Source organism: Choristoneura fumiferana, chromosome 4 (genome assembly GCF_025370935.1).
Source record: "Choristoneura fumiferana chromosome 4, NRCan_CFum_1, whole genome shotgun sequence".
Lineage (NCBI taxonomy): Eukaryota > Metazoa > Arthropoda > Insecta > Lepidoptera > Tortricidae > Choristoneura > Choristoneura fumiferana.
The window spans coordinates 12339766-12356651 of NC_133475.1; the positions used below are offsets into that span (position 1 = coordinate 12339766).

Sequence of the window (16886 nt, forward strand, 5' to 3'; positions counted from 1 at the left end):
TGGCGAATTCATACGCGATAGCCCTCAATGAGACAAAACGTGATACACTGTATTATAGTGACAATTTGATAATTTATGTAGGTAAGCGTTAGTAACTTAATCTTTTGAGCGGATTTGAGACTTCCTCACTTTGTGACTAACTACAATAGCTATGTCAGCCATATAATAGGCTTTCGTTAAGCTTCATTGTTCTTTGTTGTCATTCAAATTTGCCTCCGAAGAAAGTTTAGAAGTCAATGTAATGATTAAGTACACACTAGAATAATTCAATATACTTACCTACTCGTACCTATCTAAGGCAGGTCTACCGACAACTTTTGTAATTGGATGAAAGTTGTGACCCGGCGAAACTAAGTTCGTATTAAGATACTATTTATTATTGTTTACTACGTTTATAAATAACACTTAACGCACGGGCATCGCGTAAAGCGCTGCGGGTGTCTATGGACAGTGGTGATCACTTAACATCAGGTGACCCACTAGTTCGTTAGTCTGGCCTCTCTAACATGAAAAAAAATACTTAACGTCCTTTAATCATTAATTGTTGTTAAGCTTGTGTTTACTTAATTCGTTGACTAGACACTCACAAAACATTTACTTAAACACGTTTAAAACTTTTTACTAGGAAGGGGGAAATGTTAATGTAAATAATAGGACCTGAGTATTAAAATAAACAAAGACGCAACGGGTAATCCTTATGTCAAATACTTAGGGAAAAATAAATATAAGGGATTTCGTTTAGGAGCAAGATGACTAGATGACGTGCTACCTCTAGTGAATCATCAATAACGTCATGTCAATGTCAATGACGATACTGACACGCTGTGAATAAATGCATAGGAAAAATAGTAAGTCTAGAATTCTTATTGTGTAATAAATAGTACAAGTTATAAGATCGCAAAACAAAAACACTCATACCTAGTGTACTTTAATAGCGTTCACGTGCTTTTATTAACGGTACCAACCTCGCATACCAAACAGTACCTACTTTATAACTTTTATAAGTCATTATGTGCACAGGATGCACAACGAGGAAGGCAATTTTGTAAACAAATTGAACGTGTGATCACAGGATGTTGTTACCTATAGTCACAAGATGTTCTCACGTAAATAATCTCTCTTAAATAGTCATCAAAAGCAAAGTAACGCACGGCAAACATTTTTTTTCGAACGTGCTTGGATATTTTCGCTTTTCAATTGAAAACAGAACAAGGGAACTGCCTTATTTTTGCTAAAAAGTTACCAGAACTTTCCTACCTAGGCGTAAAATAAATGCACTGATATCCATAAAACCTATCCTGATCTTTTTCCCGCTTGGTTACTTTATTGAATAATTTTATATACCTATTAGGTATACAAGGTGCTTGGCAGATGCCAAGCAGCAATAGACAGGGCCATATGCAACGTGGTCGAGCATAAAAAAAATTACTTGGGCCCTAAGATTTTTTTAAAAGATTTTAAATCATGAAAATGGAGTATTTGAAAAATAAAAAAATCTTTCGGCTCAAGTGCATTTTTATATGCTCAACCGCATTGCATAATATGACCCCATCCATCCCCTTTATAAGTCTGTCCATCCATCAGCCAAACACTTTGTATTTATTTAATAAACTTCAACCAAATAAATATTTTTTTTAACAAAAAAGTAAAACCGACTGAAATATTTTCAAGGGTTTTGTAGTCGGTTCCATTCTCCGTTATTTTTTTATTTTTTTGGATCCAGTTTTACTTTTCTGTTAAAAAATTTCTTTATTTCTTACTTTTTAGTGATTCGTAGCCAAACAACATCTCACAACGATTCCATTAAGCCCAAACACGGCTTAGGTACGTTGTTTTATAACAGAGTTCCGTTGCCTACCTTCCGGCTTCAGCATCAGATCAGTTCGAAAGAATTATTAACTTAAAGCTCCTTCTTAGTCGCTTATCTAGGTATATTACTTAATCATGATCGTTTAAAGACGAGCGAGCATTATTTAGCTTTGACGAGTTCCATTGATCATCTACGACTCATCAGGTCCAGTTTACCAAATGATACTTTCTGAATGTAAATGCTTATTTCAATGCTAAAAATTCCAAAATCGCCATAGGTGTACCTATAAAATTTGAGGTTTGCCCTCGATTTCCCTAGGATCCCATCATCAGATCTTGACTTGGTGACAATGGGACCACCTCAAAAGAGTACCCTTTCGAATAAAAAAATAATTTTGAAAATCGGTCCACAATTGACTGCGTAATCGGCGAACATACATAAAAAAAATACAAACATTGGAACATAGAACCTTCTCCTACTTAAACAGGGATACTAAAACATTTCCTTTGGTATGAGTTAGATTTGCACCACACTAGTAGGTGCGGAGCGGAGCGTGCAAAAATATCTGACACGTCCTTCCGGCCCTAGAAATAGAGTCGTATCAGATATTTATGCACGCTTGCTGGCGACTGTACATACATAGCAAGATTTTAACTTTTAATTGTACATTAGTTCTATGTTGTCTGACCTAGATATCATTCTGGAGTATCTATTTATCGATCATAGCAATACTAAACTGTATTCCTACCTTTATAAAATGCTAGGTCTATGAATGTGTTCCAATAGGGCATAAACCACGTGGCAATCATAAGTTATTCAACAATGTTGGTAATTAATACCTTTGCCTCGCAAACGTAGACAGTAGATAAATTAAACTTGACGACTCAAGGTTTCATGTGCAAGCTATGAAATTGGTGCTATTATATAGTACAAGTACGAGGTCCCCAAGTCAAGAGTCTTCGAATGGACACCGCGGATTGGCAAGCGCAGCGTAGGACGTGCACCAACGAGATGGACAGCTAGCGAGCGGGTTCACGGTTGATACAGGCCGCTTCCAACTGAAGCAACTGGGGGTCTGTGGGGAGGCCTAAGTTCAACACAGTGGTCTGAAATTATTTGTTCATTATCGCGTTTCATTTTGTCTTTCACTCAAAACGAAACTCACCGATTTCGAATTAACTCCATTCGACGATTCATTGAATAAAATGAACATGTGAATATTCTTTTTCCAACAGACTTTAAATAAAATTCATTTTTTGAAAACATACAATTTGGCGCCAAAAAGCCGCCATTTTGATTTTTCAAGATAGGAGAGGACATAGGATTAGACATACATACATACATACGTCAATTCGACTGTATGTTTTTTTTTGTGTATTCCGCCAATTGTGGGCCGAATTTCGAAATTAAAGAATTTTGTTCTAGAGGACATACTTCCGAGGTGGTCCCATTGACACCAAGTCAGGACCTAATGATGGGATCTTAGAGAAATCGAGGGCAACCCTCGAATTTTTAACGCACACCTATAGCGATTTTGGCATTTTTAACACCAAGTCAACTTACATTCAGAAAGTATAATTTGAAAGCACTTTGGCTACAAATCACTAAAAACCATGAAAAAATTTTTTAACAAAAAATGGAACCGACTTCAAAAACCTTGAGAACGAGCCAGCGGGAGTGATTGAAGCCCAGTATAGTATGTATGTGAGGTAGAGGTTTTTTTGAAACTATGGAACTTATCTTCAATTATTTATAAAAGAGAAACGTCACTAAATTACTGAATGACAGGCAGAGCTGGGTAAATTACATGCTTTTCTATCATTAAAATACAAATTATAAATCACATGCATTTAAAATATGATATACAAAATATTTTTAAGTCGTGTATTTAAAATACATAACGTAGGTATACAACGCAAAATACCTACAGTCAGGCTCATATACCACAAAAGTTACAAGTGATATAATTCCACATACTTATCAGGTTTGACATATTTGACGGTCGATAATTTTCTTACAAAATCTATTGGGCACTATTAGATAATTTAGCAGTCAATTTGAAATTCCGGGAATTGACTAAATTCTCATGGATGTTCCCAAAAAGCTCACATCGTGGTCTTCATTTACGTTGTACGAAGATCATCCATCTAAAATATCTTCCCTTAGACTTAGCTGGTAGATTTTGGGTTTTTTTCTCAATCCTGTGGGAATACGAGTATCGGTATAAAAAGTAGTAGTCCAGTAAAACGCATACTAAATTTATGTTCGTGTTTATGCTAGATCTAGGCGACATAAAATAACTTTTTATGCTTTAGTGCAAAAAGTAAAATTTTCGTCAAGCAAGACCAAGGCAATTAGGTGTAAACAGCCTCAAAGAAGTTTCTACATATATTTTTGTGAAGGAGTGATAAACACGCGCACGCACATATCTTACCTACTCATAAACGTCTGTATTTATAATATTTGTAGGATAGATAAATACCCCATAAGTATTATGAATATTGATAAAACAAATACATATTTTTTGTCATTTAACTTTATTATTTTCTAGATGTATCCGAAACATATAAATTATTATTGGTTTGTTGTGCACGTGGATGATTCTCTAAATTATACATTTTTTATAGTTAAGTATTAAACCGTGACGATATTTTCTTTGTTCACTTGTTTTAAGAGTGCAGAAGACTCGTTACAGTGATTAAAGGCCATTTCCATGTAAGAATGGGATGCCACTGATGAAAATGAATAAAACTCACTCAAGTGTTGTTTCTAGATTGTGGTTTATCCCTTCGTGCAGTAAGTATAATAGAAGATACTTACGCAAGACAATTGATAATACATTTGGCCATTCATAATTACTTATTACCTATTTAACTAGATAGCTTTGACATCAAACAGTCACTAATTTGGGTAATTGTTATTTATATATTACTTAAACGTTTTAAGTATCAGAGTTCCACAGGTATCCCTAACAATCCCACAGATAACAAAGAGGAGGGTAAAGTTATAGAATTTAAGCCTCTACTTGTCTTTAGCAGTACCTAGATTCGTACATATTACGCAAATGCAGGGAAAGATGACAATGATACTTAAATGTTCAAATACCTTCGAGCTTGAACGGTATCGCTACTAAAAAGAGTAAAGCTATTTATTTATATCAAGTCTGTACTGAAGTATAGATAATACGTTTGTATTATTTATTGAAAATTCAACCCCTTTTATTAAAGCTACACGTATGACATTACTCGGATTATTCCCTTGTCGCGTGACACAGTCACTTACTTAGATAATTCATGAACGATGGATAGAGGGGATTGATTTTGCTGCTGTTGGTTCTCATTTGTCACGTACATTTCTAAATATTTTCTTTATGGGAAACAGATTGGTTGTGATTTGTAATAAAGCTTCTGCATCTTTTTCAAGCAGATTTATAATAATTTTGAACATGAAACTACCGTGAGACTCACTCATATTAAATATAATGACCCGGATAACTCACGTCTTAAATCGAGTTTAGCTCGACATGTTTCGGGCTAATCCGTATGCGTCATCGGTGTGTGTGAACGTACCTTTACAGAGCGATGTTGTTAGTGTTGTGTGCTACCATACATTTGACAGTTGTAATGATGATGAAAACGCGGGTAGTTGTGTGCCGGTGTCAGTTTCGTCGGGTAGTCACGCGAGCAGAGCAGCGGCGCGCAGTGCGCGTGTTGCAGCAGCCGTTGAGTCGCGTTGCTCCGAAGACGAAGGGCTACGGATTAGCCCGAAACATGTTGAGCTAAACTCGATTTAAGACGTGAGTTATCCGGGTCATTATATTTAAGATTTATAATAATCCTCATTATTTGTGGGAATTTCAATAAATCGTCCCAATTACTTGTGTACGTTAGCGCGGGTGTTTTTAATACCACGTTAATGAAACACGACGTAATTTTTAGGTCTTTTCACGGAATTTCTTGCAAAATTGATTTCGTGCAAAGCCGCGGGTAAAGGCTACATTGAAAACCAATAGAAAATTAAAACATTATCATATCTAACACCTAAATAATCTTTCAATTAATCAAAAGTTTAATAGTAGCTGTAGTTTTCTAGAAATTTTAGAGCACGCTTGTATGGGCCGCAATAGAGTTCTCTCTCCAGGCACTCCTTCGAGCGGCATTTTTTCGAGTGATGTGATCTTAAAAATCTTTCCCCATAAACAAACAAACAAACATCAAACAATCAACAGAAGCAGCCTTGGGTGCTGAAACAGAAGCGTCAAAACTTTAGTGCCTAATTGAACAGTAAGCAATTCACCGAATAATAATTCCGTTTCGGTACCAATTACGTACAAAGAACAATAGACAGGCTGCCAAAGTAGCTCGAGGCGTCGCGCGGTGGAGACAATCGCCTTTGCGACTCCCGGCCAACTGGCGTGTTGCATTAGACACGGCCGGCACATCAACAAAATCGCACAATTCACGATGAATGCCCATTATACTTCACGAAAACATTACTCTATTTAGAATTTGCGTGATGTGATTTACCGATTATCTTGTTCATGTGGCGAATCCTTGAACGAGTTGAGTGGAAATCGCGTCTCAGCAAACGTATTGTAGAACGCCATTCGATCAGCAGGGCTACTACTAAACTCGAAACTCGAAGTTTGTATCGTACCGTCCCTCTCGCTGTCGTATTAAATAGTAAGTGTCAGCAGGGCTACTACGAAACTCGAAACTCTAAGTTCGTGTCGTTCGGTCCCTCTCGCTCTCGTATCAAATAGTATAAGTGTCAGAGAGACCGCACGACACGAACTTCGAGTTTCGAGTTTCGTAGTAGCCCTGCTGAGGAACCGCACGACACGAACTTCGAGTTTCAAGTTTCGTAGTAGCCTTGCTCGTAGAGGGACAGTCTGCGAAAGGCTGCTGGTAGAAGCTAGATGCGTCACGGGATCGAATTAAAATCCAAAAATTTCAACTAGCGGATTAGAGACATGACACATTTGACGCGGATGCATTGTATGCAAGTATGCAAGGTTAAGGCATCTACGATGTAATTTTTGCAATGCAGCCAGGACAATTATTTAATAAGACCGAGGCATTCCATTTCCTCTTTTGTGCTGGCGAGACTTCGTATACCTATGTGTGAATGGTTTGATACTCACAACTGCTCACAGGTGACCCTGCTTGCCGGCTTTCTTTCCGTGTCTCGTAATAAAAAAAATCACTAGACAGGACATCGAACGATCTCAAAATTAAGAGACACATGATGTTTTTGAGGATTACTAATGTATGAGCAAAAAACTTTTCCCAAAGTATCACATCCCAAAATATTTTACTCAAATTATCATTTGACAAAAAATAATTTGCTATAACAACTTGTCGCAATTTTACAGTTATACCACGCGCCATATAAATTTGCCTAAAAGTTCATTACTTAATACTCAGTTTTGACGCATTTTTGAGATACATTTTTTATGCGACGTCTTTACGTTACTTCCGGATTGTGTTCGAATCGCTTAACGGTATAGTGCCTATTCAATTATTGGAATTATACCTTTATAGTTTTTGTGTTACTAGTCATGGCAATGAACTTTTAGGCAAAGTTAGGCGGCGGAAGGTAAAGTATTTTTTTTTTGGCAAATTATTGTTTTACAAATAATTATTTAGTCATGTTTCATATTACCAAGTATTATTTAGTCAAATGTATCGTTTGGTATAAAGCACTCTTCCGAAAATATTGCATGGCATAATAACCTACTTTTCTGGTAGCAGTTCGTTTCTGTGGGGGACGCAGTTCTAACCTAACCTACCCTGCTTTTCTGATAGCAGTTCGTTTCTGTGGGGGACGCAGTTCTAACCTAACCTAACCTACTTTTCTGGTAGCAGTTGGTTTCTGTGGTTGGTTCGTGTGCGAAGTGTCATTTTGAACAATCATTTTTTGGAATATACTTAATATTAGCCAAAAGAAAACATTTGCTTAATAAACGTTCGTCATAATAAAACTTGACAATGTAAAATTATGCCAAATGATAATTTGACCAAATGAATAAAATGCGAAATGTTAATATGCTAAAGATTCGTTTGGGAAAACCAACTACTGCGATAAGTTTTTTGGAAAGTGAAATTTGGCGAAAAATATTTTGCCGAAAGACCTACTACATGTGTATTACATAATTACTATAATTTTTTACTTTACCTACTTAGTACATATTCATTACTAAGCGTAGAATCGTAACAGAAGTTATAGAAATAAACAGAGCTCCTTGATACTAGGGGTAGTACTGTCTCGTATTTGTATTAAAAAAAAATCGGTCAGTTTCCGGAATAAAATAGTTGTTTTTTTTTTTCATTACGTTTGGGGTTCCGTACCTAAGTTGGCAAAAACGGAACCCTTATAGGAACGCTTTGTTGTCCGTCTGTCATGCTGCCACTCGGCTCTGCTACCCCTCGAAATAATGAAAATCCAAACTCAACGCAACCGTAAGTTATACTAAAAAAAAAGTGTTTCTTCAAAACCTATAGGTTACTTCCAGTTGTCCTGAAAACTTGAAGTTTAGTGTGCAGGTATCTACGAGTATTATAACACAACCGATAAGAAAAGTCGGGAAATCTTAATTTTACATGTCTGTCTGTCCATGTTAGTATCCATGAAAATGACGCCATACTGGGCTCTGCTACCATTGGCTATTTATTCATAGATAGTTTTTTTTTAATAAATATCAAAAAAATTGGAATTGAAATATAAAATACAAAAAGATTCCAAAAAACCAATCTTATGTTGGTCAGGGGGGTGTCACTAGGCCATTCCGCCGCCGAGCTACAAGTACATACCTACCGGGCCTCCCCAACGTTGAGGCGATTCAGTGCGACTCAACGCGTGCGAGTGAACACGAGTTATGCGATAGACAGAGAAGCATAAAGTAGGCACGATTCTTATGCCTAAACGTCACTTTTGTACGGCAGTGAAACTTCTGTACTTGTACTATTACTTATTCTGTGTTGGTTGCTTAATAACGACATCTCTTGTCCGGGTGAGCGGTTAGTTCCAATGGGGCGCTGAAAGTTTCTCGATGAGGGCTACAGCATAGATGTCGCTAGTGTCGCTGCTTAAGTGACTAAATAAGAAAACAAACAAGCTAAGATATGTGGTGCATACTTGGTGCATAGGAGAAATTCGTGTCTGTATCACTGTCTAGTGGTGGTGTAGCGGTATATCACGTGGTACGGAATGCCGATGACCTGGGTTCGATTCCCAGCGCTGGTCTTATTTTTCTGGTTTTTCTATGCATCTATATTTCAGTTTGTATTTATTTTAATATCATGGGACACTTGACACCAATTGATCTAGTCCCAAACTAAGCAATGCTTGTGCTTGTACTTGGACACTAGGCAACGGATAAACATACTTGTATAGATAAATACATACTTAAATACATATTCCCGCCGCGTAAAGAGCCGTGGTGGCCTAGAGGTTTGACCTATCGCCTCTCAGAGGGTCGTGGGTTCAAACCCCGGCTCGCACCACTGAGTTTTTCCAAATTAATGTGCGGAATTACATTTGAAATTTACCACGAGCTTTGCGGTGAAGGAAAACATCATGAGGAAACCTGCACAAACCTGCGAAGCAATTCAATGGTGCGTGTGAAGTTCCTAATCCGCACTGGGCCCGCGTGGGAACTATAGCCCAAGACCTCTTGTTCTGAGAGGAGGCCTGTGCCCAGCAGTGGGACGTATATGCTGGGATGATGATGAAATACATATTAAACATCCAAGACCCGAGGGCCGAGATATACTTTAAATTTGTACTGAACCATCAGTGTGCGAGTTCAAGTCGCACTTTCCGGTTTTTTTCGTGATTGTATCTAGCAGATTTCAGATGTGATATTACTCGTATATATTCGTTAAGTTTTGCATTGTGCTCCATTTGCGCTCGTCCGCGCTTTTAACCATTGCATAATATGCACGGCGACCGACTCGAAGCATTGGCAATGACGAAAGGTCAAACTATTATTAAGTGCCTTAAATTATTTTTATCAATGAATTTGATACGCGTCAGTACCTATGCGGCTTTGTTGTGCTACGATTAGACGTTAATTAGTTTTTTAACATTTACCTTTGTCTATGTAACGGAACTAACGGATAGAGTACCTATAGCTGGCCTTGTAATATTGCTCGACCCAACTGTAGCATACTATACATTAAGCATAGGGTTGTATCACATCTATAAGTATACGTATAATACCTACAGGTAAACTTATACTATTTAAAATATGACTGATTCTTGGTTATAAAAGGCACTAAGGGTCTTTGTACATCGTGTTTTTAGGGTTCCGTAGCCAAAATGGCAAAAACGGAACCCTTATAGTTTCGCCATGTCTGTCTGTCTGTTCGTCCGTCCGTGGCGTTGCTCAGGGACTATCAATGCTAGAAAGCTGTAATTTTGCACGAATATATATGTAAACTATGCCGACAAAATGGTACAATAAAAAATTCAAAAAACAATTTTTAATGTACCTCCCATAGACGTAAAGTGGGGGTGATTTTTTTTTCTCATCCAATCTTGTAGTGTGGGGTATCGTTGGAAAGGTCTTTCAAAACCTTTAGGGGGTTGCTAAAACAATTTTTCGATTCAGTGATGTGTATGCAAAATATTCAACTTTAAAGTGCAATTTTTCATTAAAATTGAGCGTCCCCCCATTAAAATCTAATCCAGAGGGTGAAAAAATTTGAAAAAATTCAGGATGGTAGTAAGTATATCAAACTTACAAGGAAAACTATAACGGTTAAGTTATCTTGAGAATTATTAGTAGAATAATTATTACTCTTAAATAGCAGTCTAAGGTATAAAATATACCTAAACTTGGAAGATTCCGTACAAAATACGAAATCGTTAGAAAAATATTACTTAATTTATTCGTAATGGCTACGGAACCCTATTTCAGGCGTGTCCAACACGCTCTTGGCCGGTTTTTTTATCAATACTATGGCTGCTCTATGGAGAGAGCACCGTGCTGTAAACGAGCGTTTCTAAATCGCGCGTCGATGGCGCTTAAAAACCGCGGTGTGCAAAGGCCCTAAGGGGCTGCCCCGATAAATAGTACCGGCTACATCACACACAAAACATCGACATGAAACAGCAAATGGAGCAAGAGTGATGTAGGTAGCTTACCATCATTGTATGTATAGCTTTTAGTTTACCATCATTATTTCAGCCTATATACTGCCAACTGCAGGACATAGGCTTTCCCTCAGAATGAAAGGGTTTGGGCCGTATTTCCCACGCGGATCCATTGCGGATTGGGAACTTAACACATACCACTAAATTTCTTTGCAGATGTGTGTAGGTTTCCTCGCGATGTTTTTCTTCACCGCAAAGTTTTTTCGCACAATTATTTAAAAAAAATACTCATAGGTGCGAGCTCGACCTAGAACCCACGACCGTCTGCATAATAACGGCCATTACGATTACGGCCATAGGAAAATAATATGGTGCAGCCTGTTTTAAATGGATACCTACCACTTTAAATAGATCTAACTCAGTTACCTTAGCATGTTAATGCTGAACAAGAAGTTACTTTATTTAGCTACCGTCCTCGATTATAAGCAGATCTTTTTTTATGTAATTGCCTTATTATTTTTACGTCACTCTTGGCCATTACCGCCTAATATGGAACGTACTTAGGAATTTTCATCCATTAAGACCTTGGGAAGGATATAAATAAATAATCAAAATATATGGAAGTATATTTCAGTTGCAGCCTGAATATGACTGGCGTAAAATATACTCACCGGCACAAAATTTGGCCCACTCTACATACAAAATTACTTATTACTGCATACATTTTAGGGCCAGATTTGTTGCCGCTCAGTATATTTGAGCATAAAGAACTATGTTATACGAATTAAATTTAAGCTATCAAATTTTTATAATCAATTAATAAAATTCAAAGCACAATTAAGTGAAGAAACGTAATATGCATGTAACGACTAGTTTACTGATGGGACATAATGAATTTTGAGTAGGTACCTATATCGGTATTTATAAATTGGAAAGTAACGAACATTCTTGTAAACTCCGTTTAGCCTTACTTAAGTGGCAAATAATTTATTTCAACCTTGAATTTCACTAATATTCTCATCAAAATAGTGTTTTCGCCTAAATAAAACAAATTGAGACTGAAAATAGAAAAGATTCTTTTTAATTAAATAACTTGTTAATGTAGTTTGATTTATAAAGCCAACACACACCATTTTGGTGTGAATTAGTGAAATAATTAGGCAAGAATATCGCCTACTGACTACTTAAGTTGGTTGGTGACGTGTGAGCTAACTTTGGGGGCGGCAGATGTGAACTTGCCTTCGAAATCCAAAAGCTTAATGGTTACTTGACCTGACATGTATATTTCAGAACTAAATTATTGTTATTATTATTTTAAAATTTATGACGGTGGAAGCATTCTACACTTCCACTGAACGTAGATATAGCTTAGATATAGTTAGTGTTTAGTATTGTAACTAAGGGACCCCATACATCCCTGAATTATTATTATTATTATTTTTTGTATTTTTTTTCTTTAATTGTATACTGTTTTTAAGTATTTTATTTGTAATTATATTATTATGAAAAAATGACTTTCTGCCAAGTTTCTTGCGGCGCATTCTTCTTGGCAATGATGGTCTTTCCGAAAGCGCTGGTAGTTTAAAAAATGACGTGTAAAAGTGCCCATTGCGGCCTATTTACTGAATAAATGATTTGAATTTGAATTTGATGTGATCGAAAGTGATAGGGGGCAGCTTCCGCAACTCCTTTGCCATAAAAGAGGGCACGTCATCCAGATCGGTCGCTTTGAACATCGTGATGATGTCCTGGAGACTCTTCACTCCTCCATCCCTTCTACGAGACGGCGTCTGGTCGGCCTTACGACTAGCAGCGCCTTGGCACTGGAAATCTCATCCTCCTTGAAGTTGGACTGGCAGATCTGCACGATGCTGACCTCATCCATGGCGTCGATGGCATTTTGGATAAACGCCAACAGTTCATTCGCAATGAGTTGTTGCGAACTCATAGCGACATTAACGGGCAGCGGCTAGGCCGCGCTACGCGATTTCGCAACTTTCCGGTGCAGTGAGAAACGTCAGATTCCTAGCGTCGCACGCACTGTACTGCACGGCTGATTTAATGCTTATTGTTATATTATCAAATGTATACATTTGAAATTTACCACGAGCTTTGCGGTGAAGGAAAACATCGTGAGGAAACCTGCAACAAACCTGCGAAGCAATTCAATTGTGCGTGTGAAGTTCCCAATCCGCACTGGGCCCGCGTGGGAACTATGGCCCAAGCCCTCTTGTTCTGAGAGGAGGCCTGTGCCCAGCAGTGGGACGTATATAGGCTGGGATGATGATGATGATGATGTTATATTATGACTTTGTAATTGGTAAATAGTATTAATAAGGCAATTAACACCACCACTTTCATCTGTTGTTCGTCCGTTGAGATTTTAAATTATTAGTTTTATCGACTCACGACACTTTGACTCTCTAGTCTTGTGATATTGACAACTGTCACCCGCACCATCCTACAATGCAAGTACTATAGTCAGGTTCTCTAACCACTTAGCCAATTGGCCATCCGGTCGTCTATCGGTGGTATATGAACTAAAACTGCTTAAATCAACTCTCTGAGGAAGAGTTAATAGTTTGTTTTTTAGTACCTGTGGTGAAAATACGTATTATATTGCAGTCCAAAGTACCTATAATATTAACCCTCCCTCTGCATAGTAGTCTCGTGATCAAAACAGTGGAGTGTATTGTTATTAAAATGCCTTCATTGAAAATAAAACACTTAATTAATTTTATAGGTACATAAACATATATCCAAGTACCTATCGAACGAAAACCATTTATTATGTTCATAAACTGTAACGTTATGGCGCTGCCGTTCAGTGCCATCTCTTTAAGTTTAGATCGACCAAAAAACTTATACAGAAAAAAGATCGATTTCCCTTGAAGTGCAAGCGCAAGGTGAAAAGACACCGCACTCGTCAAGGAGAACCTGTCCGACTACAGATGCTACATTTTTGTAAAAAGGATGCCAGGGTTTGTTCCGGCATGGAAGGCAACATTTTGCGAATGTTTTTCCTATTTACATACTTCCACTATGTACTCGTATTATGTATGAGTATACAATGGCCATGCTCTTGAAATTTATTGTATCAATTTAAATAAAACAAAACCGGTACTTTTAGTTTTCCTGGACTAGGTAGTTATGTATGACAATTGTTGACTTTATAATGTCCCTCTAGTTAAGTTTTTATAGAAATTACTTAGCAGGAAGTTCTCTAACTGTAGATACAGATCGTGAGGATTAAAGAACAAAAATAACGAATCACTTTCCATACAACTTTGTAAGTATATAAAAACTTAGTTCACTTGTAAGTTATATACTTCAGGCGTTACTTTGCGGAGGTCCATATCAATGAAGTAAAATGATTTCTTTGCTCAACCGCATGATAAATAGTTAAGTTTATGCAAAATGTGCGTGTTCATGCTGTTCCTCCACTTCCACACTGTAAGAACACGCACAAATCACACAAACCCATCTACCACCAACACCACATATATATATATATATATATATAAAGTTATCCTGTCTAACAAAAAACAAAGACATTGCCTGCAATAATGATTTCCTCACCTATAGCTTGATTAATTGTCTTCCGCGATGTATAGGTACTTTAAATGTGAATCGATTGTAGTCTACGCGACATTGTCCTTGTCCACTTACCTAATCCTACTCGTAGCATCGCGAAATCTCTTATTTGAGACCGTACAGATCCTGTTACACTGATTTCAAAACGCCTGCAGTCCAGAGAGTTGTTTAGTTAACCTTCTTTCTTACTTATTATATTATAAATAACTATTGTAACCTTATGAACTTTTTCAATAGTAGTTTCATCATCAGTCGATACAGATTAACGGGTTGGCTTTTTAGATAATTTAGTTAATCGGCAGTGAAATCGTGGTTTTGTCTTGTTATTATAATTGCTCCGTCATAGTTTGAAGAATATGCAAGTTGAAGTGGCAATAAGCTGTGGTCGTATTGTCTAACGCTCTGACTCTGAGGCCCTATTCCGAAGTTCGATAATCGAATTTCGTATCGTACCGTCCCTCTCGCTCTCGTATTAAATAGTATAAGTGTCAAAGGGACCGAACAACACGAACTTCGATTTTCGAATTTCGTAGTAGCCCTGCTGGCGCTTGCGATCGCATTCCCATCTCTTTCTACCTTCATCCCAACCCCCGTGACAGACAGAAGTGGTGAAAACGATTGTGATTCCAAGCGTGTTAGACAATAAGGCCTCTGGTCACATGACTCTATGAACAGATAATCGTTGAGGGAGAAGGCGAGGCGTCGGCAGGCCTCCCACTAGGCGGACTTATGATGTCACGAGAGTTGTAGGCAACCGGTAGATACAGCTCATTGTGGCCTTTGTTCAACAGGGGCCGTCTACCGGCTGATGATTTTGAAAAAAAAAACAAGCGTGATTTGTAGGTATCCATTTAAAATTTCAACTCCGATAATATTCATCTACCTACTTAATCATGGGTTCCTGATTTCTTCCGGCATTAATCTTCTTCTGATGTGGAGTTAAAAAATGGGACCATGTTGACCTTAAATTATGACTTACAAAATAAAATAACTAACTGGAAAAAGTTCCGCTGTGATACGAAAATTATCCATACTATTGTATACGTAATTTCAAGTTAAACGTCTGTCGCACGACAATCATGTGCCTACTTTAGCTTTAGCCCTCGAATCTGTGAAGAATTTGTTTATCGCTATCTCATGGCAGCTATGCAATTTTCCAGATTGAAAACTATCCTCTGGTCTTCCCGGTCTCCGTAGGTATCCAATATTATCTAAATCGATTCAGCGCGTGTAACAGGCAGACAGATCTCAGGACTGATGAGGACTGATGGCCGATGGGGTCAGAAGGTTCTCGAATGGCGTCCGCGGACCGGGAGACGAGCTGTCTAACAAGATTGAGCGACGACTTGGTTAAGATCGCGGGATCGCAGTGGATGCGGAAAACACAACATCGGTCTGAGTGGAGAGCCTTGGGTGGCCTATGTCCAGCAGTGGACGTCTTTCGGCTGAAATGATGATGATGAATTTAACTACCAAGGACTTATAAGGTGTCTAACTTTTTGAACTTCATTATGTACCTATATGACACGTTAGTGTTGTACATAGTTTTCAGTGACAAGCATACAAATTGATTTGGTACAAAACAATCAAACGTCTAAGTCGATAAAAACGCTTTCAGACACTTTCAGGGCTTGATTCAACTCGAAAAATAACTTGGTTTCTTCATTTTAATCAAGTCGATAAAGAAAAAACGATTTGCAATATTTGAGGATTCGTTTTGTTATCCTAATTTTGTACTAGTTTACTTAACGAGTATCAAAAAACAAGATATGTGCAAAACTCTGTTCCTTTACTAGATTACGTAAATCACTGAGGTCAGTCATAATGTACGAGTACATAAAACAAATTTTGCTTCGTTGAATCAATGGTATTAATTGAAAAACTATATCAGAATTCTAATTTTAACTGATTTTAAAATCGAAAATGCATAGTATTTTTTATGCATTCTCGATGAATCCTAAATAAATGATGATCTAAATAATTAACGTAAAGTAGTACCTAACGTGAAGACAGTTTTTATGTTCAAAAATAATACAGACGTGAAAGAAAATAACGGAAAATAATGACTTGCTGTTGAAAGACCAGCCATTTTTAGGATCGATTTGAGTACTATATTAAAACTTAAGGAAATCCATGTTAGTATTAAATGGGTGGAGTTTAAAAAGATGGAACAGTTAATCGGTAGTTAACCATACAAAACGGCTGGACGCAATTCCATTGAGTTGAGTGAGACACGAAAATTATCTATCAGACATACTTAGATAAGGGAAAATTTTCATACTATTTTTAACTATCAGTGTTATGGAATCAACTTTTTGAACGTTGAAGTAAGTATTGAAGAGATTTCACGAATCGATTCAATTCAGTTCGCTCGTATTTTGCA

General features: G+C 37.4%; 1 protein-coding gene across 1 annotated transcript in view; it reads left to right on the forward strand.

Annotated features, from left to right (window-relative positions):
• LOC141427470 (putative carbonic anhydrase 3) overlaps positions 1–16886 on the forward strand; it is a 43578-nt gene that overhangs the window by 14899 nt on the left and 11793 nt on the right. The window lies entirely within an intron of this gene.